The sequence below is a fragment of the Lytechinus variegatus genome, chromosome 3, assembly GCF_018143015.1.
Source record: "Lytechinus variegatus isolate NC3 chromosome 3, Lvar_3.0, whole genome shotgun sequence".
NCBI lineage: Eukaryota > Metazoa > Echinodermata > Echinoidea > Temnopleuroida > Toxopneustidae > Lytechinus > Lytechinus variegatus.
This window is the reverse complement of record NC_054742.1, coordinates 37,180,064-37,203,900: the sequence shown is the minus strand read 5'-3', so window position 1 is coordinate 37,203,900 and position 23,837 is coordinate 37,180,064. Positions and strand designations below refer to the sequence as shown.

The 23,837-nt window shown below is 33.5% G+C and overlaps 1 long non-coding RNA gene across 1 annotated transcript; it reads left to right on the top strand.

Moving 5' to 3' along the window:
• The first annotated feature begins 3,658 nt into the window (after positions 1-3,658).
• LOC121410923 lies at positions 3,659-22,668 on the top strand. Its single transcript, XR_005969397.1, has 3 exons — positions 3,659-4,422; positions 17,577-17,667; positions 21,346-22,668. It is a non-coding gene; the product is annotated as an uncharacterized LOC121410923 (long non-coding RNA).
• Positions 22,669-23,837: the final 1,169 nt, after the last annotated feature.

Sequence of the window (23,837 nt, the reverse complement as noted above, 5' to 3'; positions counted from 1 at the left end):
TGTTCAACTAAATTTGGGGAGCACTTGCATTTTTTTCCTACCATTATTTTTTTTCAGGGAAGCACCAGCGATTCAACGATGTACAAGGGAGTCCATTTGACTCAGAATGACGACAGGGGTGGAGTCAATTACATTCCGGGTTGAATTGACTCAGATTCTGAATTACTTTGACTCGGTTTTGAAGATTCTTTGAATAGATGCCGGGGAAATTAACAAATAAGATTTGACTATCATAGCCCTGCATCTGCAAGTGAGCCAGCAGCCATCTTAAGGAGTAGAAAATGTATAAAGTTTTTAAAGTAATAAGGCTTACCCAGTATTGGGTAAAGTGGGAACATGCATGTATGTTGGGTAAAAGGATACTTTAATATTTTGTAAAGTTTACCCTATAAAACGTGCATTTTTCCCAATGTGGGGTGAAAAGATAAACTTGCTTGTTCCCTTTTTATCCAATATTTGGTAAATTTTACTCAGTTTTTTTTAGAGTGTAGTCACTATGACTCGGTATAGATGACTCCCATCTGATGTCATTTCGAGTTAAATATGATACCGCAAAAACATACTCTGTCAAGTTCTTACAGCATGTTTGAATTACTGGTCGAAGTAACCAATGTATCGGCGATATTGTGGCTGGCCACGATTCGTGGTCAAGATTGATCATAGTTATTGTATAAGATCGATCATCATTGCGGTTTTCTTTTTCTAACGCCTTTTTTGGTCAGACGCCATACTCACCAATACAATGATTCTTTCACCAATCCCTTTTAAGAGTGTATGGAATACAAAACAATATAAACATTATTTCAATCCTGATATTCATGCAACTTTGCAGTGTTCCCTTTTCTTGTTATACCAACAATTTATTATTTAAGATATCGGATTTTATCGTTTTTCTAGTAGCATATTGAATCACACAAAGAGTCACATTATGACGTAAGGGCAACAATTTGAGAAAATCGCGAGCGATATAAGCAAGCGAGCAAAATTTTTATTTCTAACATGAAAATCTAATTTTGCGATAGAATTTGACGTGACATTGAAAAAACAATATTTTACCTTTTTACTCTTATCTCCTTCCTTTCTCCTTCTACTTCTTCTTTTTTTTTGGGGGGGGGGCAGAGCCCCAATCTATAACCTGTGCTATGCACGTACATGGGAATATTGTCCAGAAACAAAATAAAAATTTTCAGTTTCGTTTCCATGTGTTTTTACTTGACAAGAATGTACTCTAGGTGATGGTGTGACAAATTAAGTAACCTTGGAATTAAAATGATGATATATCTTTGAAAGGTACAAGTTTTATAACATCCAGTTCAGATGATGAGATCTGATTGATCTTCGAGTAAAGCTTGGTCTATGCATGCAAAATAAAGACCACAGTTAGTCATAAGCAACATAGCCGGTGGCGATATGGCAGTACGCTCTGCAATAGAGTCGAACTTCTAAAAATGAATTCAGCATATACGATAGAATGTTAGGGCATAATACTTCTTAAAAGCTGTAAACTCGGTTATCAACCGTCTTTTACTGAACTGAACTGAAGAGAGTGTGTTTTATAGTAAGATTTATTATTTGAAATCTGTTTATTTAGCTGCATTTGCCATTTGTTTATTCTTACAAAGATTAGGGTCAAAAGAAGGTCGGGAAGAAAGAGGGGACTTCTTAAAAAAAAAAACGAACCAAAAATAGTGCTTACCTTAAACAGATTTGAGTGCTACGCGAGTTATTAGCCTACAGACAATACTCATTTTCTTCCCATTCACGCTCAGAAGAAGATTCTTTTATGCCCGCGGAGTATTTTCCCTTCGCTTGTGGTATAGTTTATGCAAACGAAGCACTTTCCCATGCAACGTCACTTACCTTGGATAGCAAAGTATCTTGAGCACTTGTTTTAATTATAGATATGACCAAAGGATATTCACTTCGGAAACAACTTTAGCTGGAATTGCTGGGGGTATGCTCAGATGATGTCCTCATCTTATTCTGTCTGTTGTTCCTGCATAATATTGCCTATGTCTTATTCCATGTATTCATAATCATTATTCATTACATTACAGGCCATGATGGTGTTTTCTTAATGAGAGATTAGAAAGTTTGCAATGAAATACATTGTGTTACAATCATTTGGGGGTAATTGAAAAGAAAAATAAAATACCAACTTAAATTTGATATCTAAAAACAGATATTAATACAAATGGGTCCTATACAGTAAAGTTTGAAACAAAATGAATTGTACCACAACGCGAGCTTTTGGAGACGAGGAATTGGGGGGGGGGGAATCATTCACTGCATTCACTTTAAAGAAAATATATTACACGTATAATTATCATTCTTGTTTCAGATTATATACAGTTTATATAATAGATATGCCCATTATTATATAAAACACCTATTTTTTTGGTAAGATGCTTCCTTACTTATCTTCTTGCATTATATCATTGCAATTTAATAAAAGTAACAGAGGGTAAAAAGACTATATAAAATAAATACATAAATAAATCCTCGACACAATAATAAAATGCTGAAATTAGTATCTGTAATTATCTCGATGATCGTAATTAAACAATAAGAATAATATTTTTTTTCAATTTGTTTCCCCTCCACAGGGATTTTATTATTATTCAAACATAACAAGATATCTTTTCAATGACAAATCAAATTAATAACAACGAAATACAGTACAACAGTAATTGCAACAAATATATAAATTGAACTGTCAGGTTCACATAATAGTAAACAATGTAAGAAACAAGCGAGGAGTAAATGAACAATAATATTCATATGTATAATTGTACATGGAAAGGGAACTGAACAGATCACCTCATGTAAACATGGCACGTAATTGAAATATAAGAATAATATGTATTATGTAGTGTACTCTATGCTCTCCCTCCCTGCCTCCCTGTCCCACCTTACAACATTCTCTCTCTCTCTCTCTCCTTTTCCTTTGATACACAGACACCACCCCTATAACATTCCTATTATAATTATAGTCATCACTTTCTTGGGTAATTCAGCCATAATAATCACAATGTACACGGGTCGCGGTCCGGCTTTGACAGTGTGTGTGTGGGGGGGCAACCATGCAAAAATCACAATCAGATGGTATTTTTTTACGTTTGTGCACACGGTTTTAAAAAATGGGGGGGGGCTGAAACCCATAGCTCCCCTCCCCCGTTTCCACGGCCCCTATAATGTTCTATAGGAAAAGATCTTAGGCACTTGGTCCCATACTTATTATTGCTCATCAGCAAGCCTTATCGCCCACGTGGGGATAATCGCTTATAAACCATGTTCTAAAATCTAAAACAACAACATTCAGTATCACATGATGTTTCCACACACATTGTACCATTCATACAGTCGTATCGTATTTACCGATGAAAAATATTGTTCCGTAAATTGGAACAGCGAACTATCATCGTCATCAATGTGCATATTTACATATTTTAATCATCAGGCGATAAACAATATCACGGTGGCGTCATGAGGTGAATTAGCCAAGGCCAATAAGCTGTCAAATTGAGCTCTCCTCTAACTCATATCTGATAATGACACGGACATTGTAGTAAAGCATAAATTATCATGGAGTCAAGTTGAGATACTATACACATTCATCGCGTATGTTTGTAATCGGAAAGAAAACATTCAATTTTTTTTGTCGATCTATTTTCTAGGAATTCCTAAAATAGTCATTTCGCCTATATTTGTACCGTTAACAATCGGATATGAAATAGTGGCAATGAATACTATTATCATTCCCGAATCCATATTAATATCCTCCTCTCACTACAATCTGCTTTCTTTATGTTGACGTATATTGGTTGCTCCACGACCAGCAACAATAATTCTAGTAAAAAGATTCTGTTAATCTCCGAACTCTGATCTACACGGATTTTTTTTTAAGGGGTGGGGGATTTACTGCATGTTAATTCGAAAGATCACTGTTGCACAAAATGATGTTCTTGACATGGTTCATTGAGGTTAAGACTCCTGTACCGAGTGAGTAGTGGTCACTTTTCCTCCAAAGTTTTCGGTGGCGCTTTTTTAGTATAAACGGTCACGTGGTTCTCGAAAAAGGGAAGCCCTTTGGGCTTCTTCGCTCACTTTACGTCAAGCAACACACACACACCCAACACACTACTGATGATAATGCACACTTTATGTCCAGCAGTCGGTTGAATGAGTACATTCTTAAAACCTCGTAGTGAGTCCACCGATGGATTGTAAGGCTTCTTACCCAACCCCATTCCTCAGAGCTGATGTTTCCTTGTTCACCATTTCTTTCACTTTTACTTATCTTCAGTCGTCCTTTCTTTGTCTACAGACATAGATGTGAGTATGGAGTCTACTTCACAAGTAGGAAGCGTTCTTCCTTAGCTTACATGAGAGGATTCAACACGGAGGGAATTCTTTTCACAGGTAAAATAAAGAAATATTCATCATATTTTATGCATTTGCAAAGCCAAAGGAAAATCGTTCAACTTTATAAGATATACCCAATAACAGTTGACTTCATATTATTGCGGTGTGTCTTTATAAGATTGAACTATTTATTTTCTTATTATCATTAAAGTAAACGTCAATTTTAGTTCAGTGTGTCGAAATTATTGCATTGATTGTATACAGGCCTTTTCAGCTGAGAAAGTGTTCGTTGTTGCTTAATTCGTAAAGATAATCTCGCTATTCAAAGTAATATTGTAGTTTCAATGTTGTTCCCACTTACCCTACATTTAAAAGTTGTATGTCTGATTACAAATTATATTTTGATGATAAAATGAGACGTCCACAATGAGAGAAACTTTAGCAACATATAAATCATATTGTTTGGATACTATGCTCACGATTTGTGACATAGACAATATAGATCCTGATGAAATTATACAATGTCCTTTTACTATTCTTTAAAACGGAAACATGAAAATTAATGAGAAAACTTTCTACACGAAAGAACCTCATCGTTCACTTATTATAAAATCACAATTTTATTGGTAAATTTAGGTGTACGGTATAAATTACCACTTTCTAATGCAGTACACTGGAGGAAGTCTTTGGCAAGGTTTTTTTTTATTCTCCATTATACAAAAAGAAGTTTTTGTAGTAGTGTTAATATTAAACTGACCTTTTTTATTGAAAATGTTCGTAACCATGCACAAACGATAATTGCATACAAACAGACACCTATATAATAGTGCACTCTTCGTGTGAATATATATTTATTTATAGATTTGAGATCAAGATGAAAATAACACACAACGAAATGCATTAAGAAATTTTAGTATCTGAATTCGCCAAGATAAGTGAACATATTTATAAGACAACAAAATTGTTTAAAATAATATACGTATACGTGTTGTTTCCCGTATGTGTTTTTTATGAGAATTTGCATGGTCATGATTGTCAATAAGATAAAACATTGACAATTTCTCTTGAGACTACAAGACACAATCATATGAATTCTTTTAACCGTGATGACCTTTTGACTTTCCAATTGATTAACCCAATCATCCACGACGCTTTCGAAACCTACCAAAGAGAAGGGGGGTAATATCTACCCCTTCACAATTCAATCCAGTTGTCTTTTCTCCAGCTTTTGACAGCATTAACCTCAAAGAAGCGAACAATAGGACGGTGGTGGGGTACAATGGGATGTACAGATCCTTCACAATCCCATCTCTATCGATGTGTGAAAAGAAATAAGTCGATGGACGAAGAATGGGGGCGCGGAGTGAAAAAAAATAGGAAAGAACCTTGTGAGCCGAGGCCTATCTTACATTAACCGAGGAGGAAAATCTATACCTTGTCCTATTGATAGGAAGGTAAGCTGAAGAGATTAGCCCATCTTGTGAAAGAAAGCTTGTCTAAGCTTCAGTAAGATGACCCTGCCCGGTCTAGGTGTCTCCACGAAACTCCATGCTTGGGTTGACAGCCATTGTCTGCTTTTCTTACACCACAAGAATAAGGGAATGCAAGAAGAAAGACAAGAAACTCTTCCTCGATTGGGAGATAATACCACATATTCTTTTGATTCCATCTGGCAATATACTCGGAGACAGCACATTAAAATACCCAATAGAGTCGTTTTAGACTATATACTACAAGGGAAAGTTAATTCGGAAAGGACTGCAAAACTATAGAAATGATTCCAAACTGGCGAAGGATTTTAATTTACTAACGTTCGCGCCATAATGAATCGATTGATAGTAATAATATTACCACATGATAAACATTAACAACGTTTCTATAGACTAAGTATTTAAAATGGCCTACTGAGATTTTGGAGACTTGCCTCTTTTTCAACATTCACTGCGCTTATATTCAGATATATCATTTTTTGGTTCAAAGAAGAAAATTTGAATAAAACAAATGAACGGAGACAGTAATGTTGCGTTTTAGGCAAAGTTTTGATTGATGCCATTATTATCAATGATCTAGATTATCAGCTTAGAAACAAAATGCATTGTATATTGTGATTTATAAAACATACAAGAAACCCAAGTAGGGGCTTGGAGTTGTAATATTGAAGAAAACCAACGAAAAGGAAGAAATGTGACAATTTCTTGCATGGCTTTTAAGAATCAAAACCAATCTACTGATAAATCTTTATCTAAAGATTATCCACGGTTGAATATCATTATAAAATTACAATCGTCTGATAACAATACTTATTGAGAGCCATCTGATGGAGATGGATGTCAGGAAATTTAGAAAAGTTTAAAACATCTCTTTCGTTTTGATATCAACTCTACCATAAAGAATATACAAAAGGCCTAATATTCAAACTTTGATTTGAACAACCATGAAATACTGTATGTATGATTCTCGAAATTGCCGTCTTCTTGTCTGTATTTAAAACATGCCCAGACTTAACGAAAATGGTATGTATGTATGTTTGTGTTATACTTGTTATATAAACCCCTAGTCTAATGAAAGTGCATGATGGACAGTTCAATCAAGGGTTACAAAAGGTCACCGATCCCTGTATTGGATTTGAGGTTTTACGTGATCGAGAAGATGATCCGTTAAGGAAAGTTATGAAGGACGTACATTGAGGCGGGAAAATGAAAGCAATCTATATGGAGAATGTTCGCCAGTATCCAGCGAGAGCTTCTCCAGCTGCTCTAGGTATCTATTAAAATCGGACCGATTTCAGAGTCAATTAATAATTAGCTTTAAAATAATGCAAGTGCGTTAATTAGTACTGAATAACGAACGTTGTCTCAATTGGAAGAAGACTAGGGAAGACATATTGGATAGGATTATTCGCATGAGTATCCATCTTCTTCTTGACTCATTGCGCGCCAAGATGTCAATAAAGATTTCAGAAGTCAGTTCTTGAGTCGATATCTGGTGGAAAGAGTTCAATAAAGAAACAAGGGATTCAGTATCGCTTGATGACTCTGCGGCTATTATTGTAAAGCTTCACCTTTCTCTGTTTCTCGTCGACCGTAGCACGCCTATTCTTTCAACCACAAGATTCATTAGGACCCCAGCCCGTGCTCTCATTAACTGATCGATATTATAGAACAAGTAAGACCTAGTGAGAGAACGAATATATAAGAATGAATAAGGGTCAGTGGGCTTCCACTAATTAGACCGCCTCGTGCGATTTTTAATGCTTTTTAATATTAATGATGGCGATTGTAAGTCTTTACATAATTTCATAAGGAGTGTGGCTATGCACGACGCATGGGAGAATGAATTCTCATGTTCCATCGAATCTCAATAAAAAAAAACTGTACCTTCCTTGAAACCCTCTCAAATTATCTTGATTGAGTGATTTGATTGTATAAGAAAAATAATGTAAGAAAATAACTGTAGTCATGATGAGTACAAGCACGGTGAGATCAAATCACAAAAGAAAATAAAAACGACTTTGAAATTGATTTTATCCCCGAATCCCCGTACTTGCTTATGAAAAATATTTGTATCATTATCTTAATCATGTTAATGATCAGCAAGATAGGTGGAGTGTATAAAAAAGGGGGCGTGAAGAAACATGAGGAAAGTGTATTATTCTCCCTCCCGTACAGAAAACGATCGCATACACGTACATGTACATTTAAATGATCATACCTTATAATACCTCATTAAGTTATTTGTTAAAAATAGACTGACTTCTCATTCTGAACAATTCAGTTAATTGACGCATGCGATTTTATAGTATACTACATACCAGAGTGATTTTATTTTATTGCATTATTTAGAAAATAAATGAATGAGAGATATAGTAATTGAACGCACGCGCTTCAAGCCCATTTGTCGTTATCAAACAATGACACAGAAATGATATACGACATACAAGGAAAACGCAACGGTATCATTATGGTCCACATCAAACATTCTGAATCTTCTGGCATATTCCCCTGTATCGGATAAAGAAAGAAATAAAAGGCAATATGCTTGAATGTCTTTATAGTGTGGTGGGGAAAGTTTGTTTATTGATCACAGAGCCATGATCATAGTAGAAAAGGGAGGGCCAATTTCTTTTGATTAAGATACGCGTATTTCACATTAAGAGTTAAAAAAGGAGAGGCGTCGAATGTGTATACTTTTAGATAACGGATTCCACGGTTTTTATCAATATCATTGTTAACAGTATCATTATTTTTTTTAATATATCGATCATCATAATAATGCTGATTATAATGGTTGTAACTACATTTCATTACATAAGAAGTTTGAATAAAATAAACCGGCAAGTATTTGCATTATCGAAAGGGACACAAATTTTATGTCAATAACTTTTTCCAGTACCATAATCACCTGGTTAATATCTATCTCTTATTTGTCAACATTATATGAGTAAGCAAGATTTCATTACACCCTCGACAATACCCATTTAGAATATTTCATAGGATTAAAGAAAAGCACAGAACGTAACGGGACACTGCAAAAAGTATATTATTTTTATGTTATTTCTTCGACTATATGGTGTTTTGTTGAATCCGAACATGCCAAAAGCATATCTCTTCAACGATATTAGTTTGTATAAAGATGAAACATGATTGATCTTAAGTTCTTATTCAAAATAAAGCACGCAACAGTCATTGAGGCACACCACAAGGCATGTCAATAAAGAAGTAGATTTTGAAACATGTTTTGAAATTGAAATTCTGGAAACAGACTACGATATATGAGTAATGATAATTGTTCACGTATACAGTGGATGGTGTAAGTACTATGTTATTTGTCAAGATTAGACTCGGCGGGGATTATTTTGCCAAACTATAAGATGATGAATTGATGATGAAAATGTCATCCTGTCGTATTAAGATATGGATCTTGTGAAGATATGGTGATCATATCGTACATATATTTGCTCCTTTTAATTGCTTAAAAAAATGAATAAAATATTGTCTGTTTTTATGTCCTCACGTAAATGACCGTTCAGTACGTTTATTCTTTACAACCAGATCATCATTTGAAGGTTAATTTAGTATGTCAGGCCTAGACTAGAATAATATTTTGCATAAGCGAAATCGTACAAAAGTATTGGCTTTCTTTGCTAGATACAAATGAAGGATAATTCTAAGAATTCAAAACTTCATTATTGTCAGTGATTTTGACAATTTTGAATAATTATATTTTATAATAATAGGTATAGCAATGTGCAACCATTTATATCTTCGATTTGTTTTGCACTAGTATTATATGGTTTGCACTGTTTTTCAGAAGTTTGAAAATATTCTGTTCATAATAATCACAAGTCATGATACATTCATTGTATTAGATACGTATTTATATATACTCATCCATTTAAAACAACAATTCTACTTACAGCATAAAAAATCACATAATTTTAAAATACTATTATATATATAAACAGTATTCTACACATGTGGTAAAAATTAGCACGATTGTGATAAATCTTTGTTAGCTTCACTCGAATAATTTGACCAGAATAATGCTGGTACATTTAGAAACTTGGAATATTGATTTTTTATGAGAAAAAAAAAGAGCCCAACTTTTAGAAATAATTATAGGGTAAAATGGATTATGATCATTGTTCATGAGATTTTATTCAGCCTAGGACATCAAAATGATATCCCCTTACTTTTAATCATTACTATTTTTTGAAATCTTGTCAGTGTACTATGACTGTGTTAAAGGCGAGTGCTTTGTGCAACATAACGACATCACTTGGATGAAGTTCACTGGATCGCGTGTGACTGTACCACACGTTAAAGATAACTGTATATAGGCCTATCCATTAAAGGGGAAGTTCACCCTGACAAAAAGTTTATTGTAAAATAGCAGAAAAAATAATAAAAAAAATTGCCGAAAGTTTGAGAAAAATTCAACAAATAATCAAGAAGTTATTAGAATTTCAATCCTACATAGCGAATGGTAAAATATCAATGAAATGTCATTTTCTCAGAAAATTGAAAATGGTTTTCACTGTAACTTTTGTATATCAATAGACAAATCATTTCATACCCGATCATGAAAAGAAAACAAAATTAAGTCATCAGGAACCATACAAAATTTGAAATTCATACATTTTATATTACATAACACATGGGGCAGCTGCTCGTTTATGACGTCACAAATCCAAAATTTTGAACTCTAATAACTTTCTTACTCTTTAACGGATTTTCCTTAAACCTTCACCAATATTTTTTACTATTTTTTCTGCTATTTTCACAACAAAGTTTTCTTCAGGGTGAACTTCCCCTTTAATTTTTCGATGTATAGGCCCCTTGTGTCTCATCATATTCACTGCGCTCCTCCTCTCTCGGTATCTCTCCCATCAAGTGTTCTTTTAATGACAGTGACCGACTTAGTCATAAACTGATACGGACAAACCAAATTTAAATGTAGAATATATTATATTGACCGACCATTCGCATTCTATTCGGCGTATACATTACACGAGATGTGATGTTACGTAACGACGAGCTCGAGATGTACATAATTAGTGAACGTGCTTAGTAGTCTTCTATGATTCTCTCTTCTTTTCCCTCTTTCTCTCTTTCTGCTTCTCCTTTATCCTTCCAATTCTTTTGATTTTTATCCATCCATTTCTTTAGACGGTATATCCGTGTTAACAAAATACTTTCATATTCATGGCATCAGGAATATTGCGACCGTTCACAACCTCAAACAAATCATGCCAAGAAATTACATAAATTCTCTATGGACTGCACTGACACTACTAGCTTTGCTGGAATGGCGCACATATAGGAAGTATCATCATTGCTTTATTGGTAAGCAATTAAAATATGTGCGATGCACGTTTGACTGTGGTTTTTTTTCACTAACGGAATCCTGCAAGAATATTAAGAATATTTTGATATCATGATGTATCATGCGGAGAAAATACTGTCAAAGAAAGAGAGGGGGAGAGTGTGAATTTCTCGGAGGCTATACAGGCGGACAGACGCAGAAAGCAGATTTTGGGCGTGCCTTGTTGCGTGTCGACGTGGCATGGAAAAGGACTCTGGATTGCTAAACCGTCGTGTTAGTGGTCAATCAGATGACAATAGCCTCTTGCTTCTGATAACTTAATTCCCACTTTCCCGTTTAACCCTTTCGCTTCCAGGCAGAGAGCCATGCATTGTTTGACAGTCGGCATAGAGTTTCGTAATTTGTAAAGGGCGACTGTGCAGTTAACCGGAAACACTTGTCTAGTCACGGAAGGACATGGGTGTTTGGCTAACTCCTCATTTCAACCAAATCGCTTCTGTTACTATAGTGTTTCCCTTTTTCACAAGTCGTATTGAGCTACCGGCTTCACATTTCTGAACGGATCTATCTGTATCTGAAGTTTTATTCTTTGCGCATGATCCTAGGCCCAAAGGTCCGACAGTAATCTCAGTCGAAAGAGGATTTGCTAGTCAGTCCTAAATTATTTTCTACATCAAGTCTGGACTCGTGTCTTACTTCGTTTTGCAGAACATTGCTTGAGGAAGTGTAGCGGTAAAATATCAAATCGTCGAAAAAAAAGGAAGGGGGTGGGAGAATGACGGTAAATTCAAGAAGCAACTTGTTACATCAACTAACTCGACATCTAAGTGACAATTAACCGTCAGACTATCGATCACTGACTATCTCGATTCGATATCACGTTAAAGTTTGGGGTCAAAGTACTATACTGCTATAACACGCATGAGTACAATAAGAGCAGAGAGTCGAGGCCACTCTGACACGGTGCGATCATATCGGTTTAAAACGGATACGATGACACTGTGTACTTTTCCCTTTTATCAATAGAGGATGAATGTGAGTGCATGGAAGAATGACGGAGAAAAACACAAGCTTCGATTTTTATTTGTTATGTGATTCAACCAGACTACTAATTATTGGAGAGGGAGAGACATACAGGAGTATTGCGCGCGTTCCTGATATGGGTGTCATTTAGCGGGAGGCCACAGCTTATGTTGGATATATTAGTACAAAATGTTGCTGGCAGTCATTCCGGCAGTCATTATACTGAAGTAGATATAAGAATATGCTCTTATTTCCATGCTTGAATCATTTCATGGTTGAATCCATGCCTGCAGAAAAATGACCATTCGTAGGAATATGCAGGATCGATCACCTTGCGAAAGTTACTGCTTTGTATTATTACTACCTGTACCCCATGGAAGGCGCACACAGTCCGTTGAACTTTTAAATGTGTCCACCTGCATCGTCCATTGTGATCTTACCATTTCTCACTTCCTTTTTGTAAAATGGATCTTTATAAGCGTTTCATAACATGATTTTGTTTCTATTTTCAAGTAAATTTATGTTCATTGTACTGCTGAAGTGCCAACTGGAATCGGATTCTTAAACTTATACAATCGACACCAATAAGGATACTACCAACGTTGCTCCAACAATACTTTCTCCAAAGCTTGTAAACCTGATCAATGAATCCACTGGCCATTCATATCGGATGCTTATTTCATTTTGGTTGTTTTATGAATGGGACCATTATTCGTTGATAGAATTCCAAAGCGATTCGTCACTCATTTTATTTTGAGTCATCTCTTTAGCTACAGGTTACAAGCTCTTTGATTAAACAGGTTTGTGCTTATATATCCGTTCACGTCATTATTTCGATACTATTATGATAATTGTTATTATTTGTCGTAAATAACAACATATAATGCTAAAGCTGATAAACAATAAAAGCCTTTTATCATAAGACGGGATGTGATGGTTGGGGTTACCAAATGAAAGTGATCATTTAACGTTAGTAAAATTATTTTTTTACAATTACGATTCTACCAAACTAACGGTCATTTAGACTTAGAATAACATTATACATGTATATGGTGATAAAAACCAACAAAGCATTAGTGCAAGGAGCCAAAATGGTTGTTGGGGCAGCATATGGCTTATGGAACAAATTTTCGAGCGTGCGAATGAAGTGAGAAAGCAAACAAAAAATCTCTTTATATACAAAAAATCTTATTTTGTGATACATTTTGACATGATATTCATGAAATTATATTATATTCCATCCCTTTCCAGTTCTTTTCTTTCTTCAACGTGAAAATTTTAGGGGGATCCGTGGACCCAAGTCCCCCTGTAAGCAAGTGCGCGCCCCCATAGGTTAGTTCTATATACGAAGTTGTGAGCAATCACACCTGATTACAATTTTTAAAGGATCTTTCTCTCTTTTCCACATTTACTCTTTTAAGTTGATTACTATACATCTTTCCAAAATTGAATTTATTGAGTTATATATTTTTTTTTCTTATTTCTTTCACACACGCATCTACATTAATACTCGTGTATGTATCAAAAACACCTTTACATTGTTTGATATTATTTCATGCATATATTATGTAGCTTAAAATACCTAATAATTAAACTAAAGTACATCAGTGGTAAATTGAGCGAAATAAATTAACACTTATGCATCTTATGCATAATCATTCTTTGTGTTATCCCATTTGTATCCTTGTTATAAGTTAGTCTACCCAAATTAAACGCAGTATATCTAGGAATTAGTCGCGTTCTTTTGTTACAAATTCGATCAGAATTGCATTCGAAATCCTTTAAACATTGATATGGTTCTCTTTGAGTAACTTTTAAAATAACATGAACAAAAAATGGAAACTGCTTCATACCTTTGATTCTGTATCACTTGCACATTTTCAATTAATATTGAGTAAATGTTTTATACCATTTTGGGTAAGAAAACTTAAGTTTGATAAAAAAAAATATTTCAGTAACGATTTCCGTATAAAGACAAGTCCTATATACAGTGTTTACTCCATGCACGATAACATACTTTTCAAGTTCTTTTGAAATAACTATACTGATTTATGGTTACTACAGTGTTCAATCAAAGTAAGTGACCAAGGGTTCGGTAACATGTTGTATGCCCAGTTACCGTGTATCCAGACAATCGAATTTAAACAGCCATTTGAAAAAAATAACAAAGTTTCCTTAATTTTTATTGCAAAGTCTTAGGCAATATTATGGAGAACAAAACTGAAAAAAAAATTACAACTTATGAATTCATATTTTTTGTGCAATCCAAAGACAAAAAGGGAGGTTTCGAAATGTTAAGGTGTCCGGACACCCTACCCCCTATTCTACAGTCAATAGTTATAATTGATCGTGTATATTTTATTGTATATGGACTTCAAGTTACGCCTAATTGCAGTGACATACAGTGGGACATATAGTGCACAAATATTTCTTACTTCCATTTTTCTTTGTGTGTAAAAGGTGTATATTGTACATACGACAGTGGTAAAATTCGAAAATAATGAATCGCAAATAAACTCTCTCGTTGCGTTTTATTGACTTTAGTTTTGACCAACTTGACCAAGGTGCTAGTTTTGGATTGAGTCTTTGATTGTTAGGAGAAGGAGGCGAGGTTATGTCGAGTTCATAATGCCATCAGGAATCAATGACATTGTCTGATACTATATGCACTCTGTCACCCCGGAAAACACGCAATCAAACTGATGATCAATATATCCAGACGCTTTATAATGAATATCGATTAATTTGGTAGGGAAGCTATCATTGGTTCGTTACAATGAACTGTGACTTTCTTATCTTATTGTGTGTCAATCATATCAATGACAGACTCTCAGTCTTTTTGTATAGAACAGAATCTGTTCTCATGGTTTCGTGGTGATGTTTAACTTTTAACGGTATCCCCGTCTGATACCTTTATTCCCTTTTTTGTTTTTGTTTTCAAGCTCCATATGATGCTCTGCATATATTAATTATGGAGGCTAATTCATTTAGGTTTCTAAATCATCATTTGGGGAAATTTTTACACAAGACATTAAAAACAACCATTCGTGATGTTATCTTTCACATTGATATATTCAATTAAGATATTGTTTTTTATATATATATAATTTGCTCAGGGACATCTATAAACGTATACGTTTGAAAACTGTTGCTGGTATTGCACTGCTACTTAATTATATCCGGCATTATGCAATGGGATGCCTTTTACCATTAACTGAAACAGATTAGTTTTAATTGATGATGCTATGAAGAAATACAAAATATTGGATCATAATAGTGTTAAAACCTACAAATAAAACAAATATTCCTGGAATTGATCTGATAATCAAACTAAATAACAGGTGTAGGATCCGTCTGATTTGAACTATAAATAAATTAGGAATGAAGTCTGCCTGATAAATAGAACATATTTCTTTCTCCCCCTTTATTGTTATACAAAAACTGGAGGGGGGGGGGGGGTGTACGGCCGATAATGATAGGGCCTAATTAAAATTTATGATAATGACCATAATGATGATGATGATGATGATGATGAAAATGATGGTGATAATGACAGAAATTATAATCATAGTAACAGAATGTATGTAATTCAACGTTATTATACAAATAACACACATATTTTTAAATTGCATTATTTTCATATTACTGGTTGGATACAATGGCAATTTAATTGGATTTTCAATTGCACTTTGATAAACTACGTATACGAAGTAAGGAAATAAAAATGTGTACAATCATTCAACACATGGTAAATACATACAAATATATGTAATACATAGGACTTCCTACATTACCATTAAGCCCAACTCTATTTGTCTGCAAAGAAGACAAATACGAAGTTTTTGTATTATTTCAATTTCAGCCTGAACTTATTGAGATATAATGATAACAACTGAATGCAGTGTTTTATGTTGGTTTTATTTCATTTTACGCTATTGTACGATTAAATAAGGTGCACATTATTATGGTATCTTGGTTGCAATCGATCTCAGCATTATTATCAACGGTGAACAACACCTATTTAGTACCTCAAAATATGTATTGCATATACGTGCAAAGTCATGGCCTTGATGTAATTATCAGGACTCTATAAGAGCGTGATATATGGGAAGTTCCATTTGCTTTATACAGTGTATGGCATTCATCCTTGACAAACCAGTCAGTGTTTCGAACTGACTCTGTACAATACAACCCCTTCGTATTAACAATTAATAAGGTTCAATGAAAGGTCAAAAACCGATAATAATAATGAAGAGAGTAAAACAAAACGACAATAAATAATGACATGTTATGATTTATTTTTCAGAAGTGACAATCATTCCCTTCTTGCAGCCCCTAACTCAAATTTTGAAGCTGTTTGATGATTAATGGTGACAGCTGATAATTTGGTGAATAATTTAGAATTGTGATGTGCTTTATTAAGATCAGAAGCAAAATAACTGAACACAGAAATTTTGTCCATTTCAAGATTTTATAAGCTACAAATACGTTGATTTCTGATTTTACTCCAACGAAAACACGATTTCTATATCTGACAAGCCTAAAAAAACAAGATTATTATCATCTTTATTACATAGAATTCCCTTAATTTTTTTTTAATCAAGTGCCCGGTTGTCAAGGTATACCCTTGAGTAGATTTTTTTCAGGATAAAACGTGAAACGCATGCGTTTCACGTTTGCAATTGAAATTTCAACTATAAAAGGGGGAGGGAGGTAAAAAGTTATTGCCCCCTTAATCCATTCCTGATAGCTGCTGTATTGCATTTTTGAGGAGATAAGAGATGGGGGGGGGGTATATGTCCATATACTACTCGTACACCCACTTAACACATCTTCATTGCCAAGTAGACATTAATGTAATGATAATCATGATAGTACTGATAATAATCATGATATCGAAAATAATAATATTAATGGATAATAATCATGTATTATCATTACACTTAGTAATAATGATGAAATTAGAAATATTATTAGAATACTTCTACTGGTAATGATCAATGCAATAAAATAATATTGATGATATTGACAAAGTGGTAATTATAATCATGATATGGGGCGACTAATACATTTCACAATGCACCATAATAGACCAGCACAAAATACAAGTTTGCCGAAAGGGAGTGACAAGTGGAACTATAACGGACGGGAGGGGGGGTTGCCGATTTGTCACCCCTCCCTTCACCTGTCACGGCACAACACATTGATGATTCAGCAAAGACTTTGATATAAACGCCCAGCTCATATTGATATTTGACTGCACATGATAGGGACTATACCGTCCCCATACAGCGTGTTCCAAAAAAAAAAAGAAAACCGATGGTTATAACTTAACAACAATACTTGTATTTCAATTACTGCAGGAGAGCATGCAATAGCTGAAAGAAGAGTTTGATCATTCATTCACCGCTCTATTTCATTGACGATTAACCGAGCATTCAGTCCTTAAACAAGGTAGGCAACAATGAAATAATATTTATTTTCTAAATGAAGTTATGGAAATGTAGAAGAATCGATTATTAAAAGAACATCGAATCCATTACTTATAGTAACAATGAAAATAAAAGAATGGCTGCTACCTATATAGCACACAGTTCCCCTTTCGGTGCTCATGGCTCTTCAAGATAAATAAACATACACATAAACAATAATATTTTATTGAAATTAAATACTGGAGGAACTAAAATGAGCTTTCCAAAAAAGTGATTTTCTCTTTGAGGTATAGAAACCGTTCGAAAAGTTGTCTTATGGTTGATTTTATTTTGTTTATACTTAATCATGTATGAAAATTCGCAACCCGCAAGGAAAGATGAAAGGACCAAAGGTAAAAAATGACTGTCATATTTATTAAAATTATAACGAAAAACATTGATAATTTTTTTCAAACTCAAACCTTTTTTTTTCCTTGAACATGTTTGGTTTTACTTAGTTACCTGAAAAAAACTGAAGTGCGAAATGAAGACGACAACATTATGAATGCTAAGGATTTAAAATGCTTGTACTGTTCTCTTTTAATTTAGAAATATCATAGGAATCATGTTAGAATTTCATGTTTTCCACGTGTGATGTAATGTAAGTACCCCTTCCTAAGTTAGACCCACGTCAAGAATTTGTTGATAGGATTGCATGAATTGTAATAACACATAGGCCTATGTGTCGGGGATCAAAAATATGAAGAAAAAAACTTATTGACATACGACTTTCAGCTGATTTCTAAAGATGTGAATTTATATAGGGATGGTTTATATGATTCAACATTTTTTTTTCAATTAGTGCAATAGAACCCCTAATACTATACGTGTCAACGTGAGAAAAGAAGGAAATCAAAGAGCAGTCAATAGGAAATAGCAATAAGAGAGGGTCTATTTTTGACTACTGATTAGGCCTACTGTTTGACCCCCTTTTCTGCATGTCTTGAATCACCTGTGGTTATTTGGTTTCATATTGTGGTTTTGTCTCATGAGTTACTTGTCCAGGCGTTGTTTGTCATTGCAATACATGCAGCATTAATCATTTTCTTTTTAAACATTTGTACAAGTCATGTAACTAAAGCGAGGTCATCTCAGCAAGATATAATGTTTTTTACAGTAAAGCTTTGCTGTTTAGACTATGGGATGGACAAGGAAAATGTCTCTAGTTTTTCATTTCCGTGGGGCGGCAAATGCAACCACGGTTCAAAAAAAAAAAGATATAATGCATATTTAGTGCATAGTACCTAGCGTACTTGTATTGGTGTCAATTGTTGTTGAATTTACCTGGTAAGGGAATGTGGAAAACTAATCGTCTTTGCGGCTACTCTCTGGCTCATTTTATTTTTACGTCTTAGATTTTCCTTTGTTTTTTATCACATTGCTAATTATGCTTCGAGGAAGAAATGAAGAAAAATATATGCAAATAGGAGGAAATTTCATTTAAATCAATATTCTATTCTCATGACAATAATAATTTTCAACAAAGGAAAGCAACGATGAAACAATTTTTCACCCCATGCATTGTTGATTTCACACTGAAAGGTCAGAGTTCTCGAAATTCATTCATTTAGAAATAAAAGATGTATTTGAATTAACGTGAAACAATCTTTGTTAGCTCAACGCTTAGATATGTATACGATTGTCGCAAGGTCTCGAATTAGCCCCATTTTGTTTCCTATCTTTCTTTCAATTTTCATTTATCTTCGGAGATTCGCTTGGACTGCCATGAAAGCCAAACTCCACGTTTACGACTTTGCTTTGTGTAATACAAATTTATGTCACGCAAAATTTGGCTGAAAAAAAACACAAGGCCAAATCCATGAGTCAATTAAGTATTTCACATATTTGATATCTAACAATGCGAAGTTACACTGCAGTGCAGCAATCAGCGCAGGCCAACAATATATACGGTACTGGGTGATATATATTATCTTTGTACATACCACAAATAGGATTTTGATTTTGAAATAAAACTTCATTGAATGTTTAGCAATTTTAATTACGCGAAGTTTGTGGTTTCATTTTTTATGAGATGAAATATTTACTTTGAATGTCAGATGTAGATTAATCGCACGTATAAGATCCCCAGAGTCACAAGTCATTGCTAAAGCATGACTATCCTTTCAAAGTTTACATTTTAACAGCCCATTTAAAATTAAACACAAATATTATTTCTATAGAAATATATTTTATCCTATTCCTACTTCTGAATATATTATTATTTCAATACAGTTTCAGTTGTTTCGGTGCATAAGGAAATCATAATTATTGTTGTTATCATTTCTACTACCACTATAATTTTTATTGTTGAATTTGTTTATAAGTATTATAAATAACAAATGATTTAAAAGGAAATTTAATTATAAGAAGGAATTTGTTTATAGAGTCAGATATATATTATTGAGATGTAATGTACTGAGGTTATATACAATTTGTCGTAAAGTATATATATATAAGAACTCTGAAACCATAAACCATTGAAAGACCACACCTTTAACTAACGATATTCTGTCTATAACAAGATATAGTAAAGGCTTCCCCTAAAATGCTCTTTTCAAGATATGACAGATCCTATAATTAGCATATTCATTAACGCACGTATAATCATTGTTATGAAATTAGTATAATTTTCCATTATCATGTTTTTTGTTCATTTGTAGTAGTATTAATGGTGATAGGTGCGATTTATTATTATTATCATAATGCTGATATAGATATCATTATCATCATGTTTATCATCGTTATAATTATCGTTATCACTACGTAAGTTATTCGAAATTCATTCAATGGTAACAACCATTAGAGGCAAAAACTTGTTTTTTGTAAGAACAGGAATTCAAGAAATCCAAGAAAAACAATGGTGTAAATCCATGAAAGTTTCGAGTTATGGATCGTTGATTTTGTGACGTCACATGCGAGCACTCCCCCATAATTATGTCATGTGAAATGAATTCAATAATTTTTTCACCAATAAAATTGAAAATTTCTAACACCTTTCTAAATTTTAAGTCGTCTTGAATGGGAAATTTTATTGGTATCACATTGGGAAAGTGCTTGCATATGACGTCACAAAATACAAATAAATTTATTAAAAGAACGTCAATTTGTTATTGTTTGAAGTATTTTTGTAAAACCTTCAACGTTGTTTTTCTCCTATTTTCTCTATACTTTCACATAAAAAACACCTACTTGGTGTTAGGATGGACTTGCCTTTCAAAGAAAGTCGCTGTTGAAAATAATTTCTCCGCTATTTTTGTTTAAATATATTTCTACTGACCTACCAAAATATATTCATTTTGTTCTATGTATCTCGATATCTTTGAAAAAAAAAACATTAAGCGTTAGTGCGTATATAGGTTATCGTTATTATTTTCTAACCTTCTACAGTGACAATTTTCATAAAGCCTCGCATACCAAAGAATAAACTTACCTTTGACATTATTAAAGTAGAAATATATCTACAATTTAATCGATCTTCTATGAAAAGAAATGAATGAGGACTCTTTTCTTTCTAGAATTCATTTGATTATACATGTTATATTTCATTTCTAATTCAAATGTCATTTCAAAATAAAACCAGCCCAGAGAAATAAATGATTCTTATGTAAACCAATTGATGCCTTTTCTTTTTTGTCTCTTTCCATATTCTTTTTTTTTCCAGAATTCATGGATATATGAAGCTATCTATCACAATGAAAACGCAATTGCTGGTGTAAGTATCATAAGAGTAAGTATTTTTTTCTGACATAACATTTTTCTTTTCAATTTCATTAATCAATTCTGGCCGGAAAAAAAATGTTTACCTATTTAGGAAAGTGATGCGGTATAGCGGTTGCATTTCACAACGTTATCAGCAACCACAAATGAGTTTGATTGTATTTCAACTTTTCTGATTATCATGATTATTGAATTTGATTTTAAAAAATTCTAATTTATTTAAACAAAAAAGATCACGATCAGTTATTATTGAACACTTAATAGTTTTCCAAAACAGATTGAAGAAGTATAATACAAAGTGATTTGTACATTTCAGTTATTACAAAACCACGTTTGATTTGCTAATTTATTTATTTACTTAGTCGCCTCTATTCAGGTGTTGAATATTGATAAACATTGTTAATGTTTTTGGATGTAGTCTTTCATTTGAAATATGTTATTCGAAATATTTTTTATCTCGTGGGATAATGCTTAAAATCGGACATAATATGACCCGACTGATTCAACAATTGGTTTGTGATATTGGTTTTAAATCAGCACATGAACCTCATACCAAGTTTAGTTTAAAAAAATTACCCCTTTTCGAAATAACAGTTAAGATATTCATATAAGCAACATTTTTTAAATCTTAAAACATTGATTAAATGAATGCATGCAATTTACTACATTCACATTGTAATGTTTACCCGGCTTGCTGTTTGTGAATATTTGTAGATGTGTTTGTTTGAAAAGTGTGGAGTTTATATAATTATGTACATAAAATTTGTTGTGTGCAATAATGCTTTGCTTTGCTGACTCTTAGTGATACTTCTATCATGTGCTGTCATTGTAGAAATATTATTTTTATATGCTATTTATGGATTAAATGGCAAAAATACTCATTATTTTCACATCGAATTTTTCCAAATCTTGGCTATTTTGCTCACGTCCCCAATATATCAGATATTGTAACAGTACATGGGAAAATTAAAAAGAGAATATTTGTTCCGGTTTGACTAACAATCGATGGTGAGTTTAATATTAAATGTGGCAGTCTTATCAAATAATTATTATCTGGGATTCGGGCAAGATATCAGAAATTATTTAGTTTATCCGTCATTCTTAAACGCTTTTCCTTTGGGTCTTAGTATTTTGAGGTATTTTAAGTTACATTTCTTATTGATAATAATACAATAATAACAACCCGTGCTTTTGCATTGTTTATAATTTCCCATCTTTCTGGTAAGTTATCCTGATCAGAGCAATCATTTTCTGTATTCATACCACGAACAGCGGGCAAAAAAGTAATGCACTTAATTTGAATGTTTTCTTTTTTTATTTCTCAGAATTGTGTTTCGCAAATACTTTCTTTGAAATCTTATGCATCCAGAAGTTTGACTATATTCTTTATATTAATGGATTAGGGAATGATAATACCCCCAAAATAAAAAGAGGAAGTCGTGATAATTGTTATAGATTTCAACTCCGAAGCCCGTTTGGTGCTAAAATAATATGAGCCTGTTGTAGCGTATCATAAGCTTAGTTGCTTTACAATGCATTAGGGTATTGAATATGAAACTGTAAATCATTATATGAATTCAGTTTAGATTATGAGTGCAGTGTTACAACGAAACACCCTGTTACATTTTCTTTCCAATCTTCGTTCACCTGTGTGCTTGTGATGCCTTCTTTCTTTCTGCTCCTCATCTATGGCACTGTAGAATTCACTGTGTGTTGTGTTTCCATGGTAACAGCTGGTTCTTCAGTGCCATTGCATGCTGGGTAGAACATTCATGTTTCTGATTTTCGAGTTTGAAGTGCTGCATTCACCGTGATCATCTTCATCAGCTTTCTTCATTTTTTTCACCACGCACCATCCTGCTTCATATTTTCCTTCTTTATACGATGACGTGTATATATTTTGCAAAGTAATGGGCTTACTTCGAATGATCGGGTGATGTTGATAACGTCCATAAGCTGATAAGCGTTACCGTGCAACCCAACCTTTTAATGATCATTTTCACCGTAAAAAAATCCCCTCAAATATATATATATACGAATGGTGGGATACACAATAACCGGTCGCTGAATCAGTCAAAAAAAATTCGACGGGCCTTGACCTTCTTACATAAACTTGGCTCACTTTAATATTTGAAGTGTTTAAATCCCCCCAAAAGGTTTGGTAATAGTACCCAATCACCCGATGGTTTAGAAGTAAGCCGATAATTGTCATTTCATGCTTTCGTTTGGAAGAAAAACAAATAGATATAATATAGGCCTAGGCTATATGTACAATTAAGAATCAATATAACATGTTATTATTTCTTCAATAGAATGTATGTCCCTTTTCATCATCTGAATTAATAACTGATGTTATCTAAGGAATTTAGAGAATAATTATATCATGTATTGTTTATGCATGCATGGCTTCATTGGTATTTGCGGTGTATTTCTTCA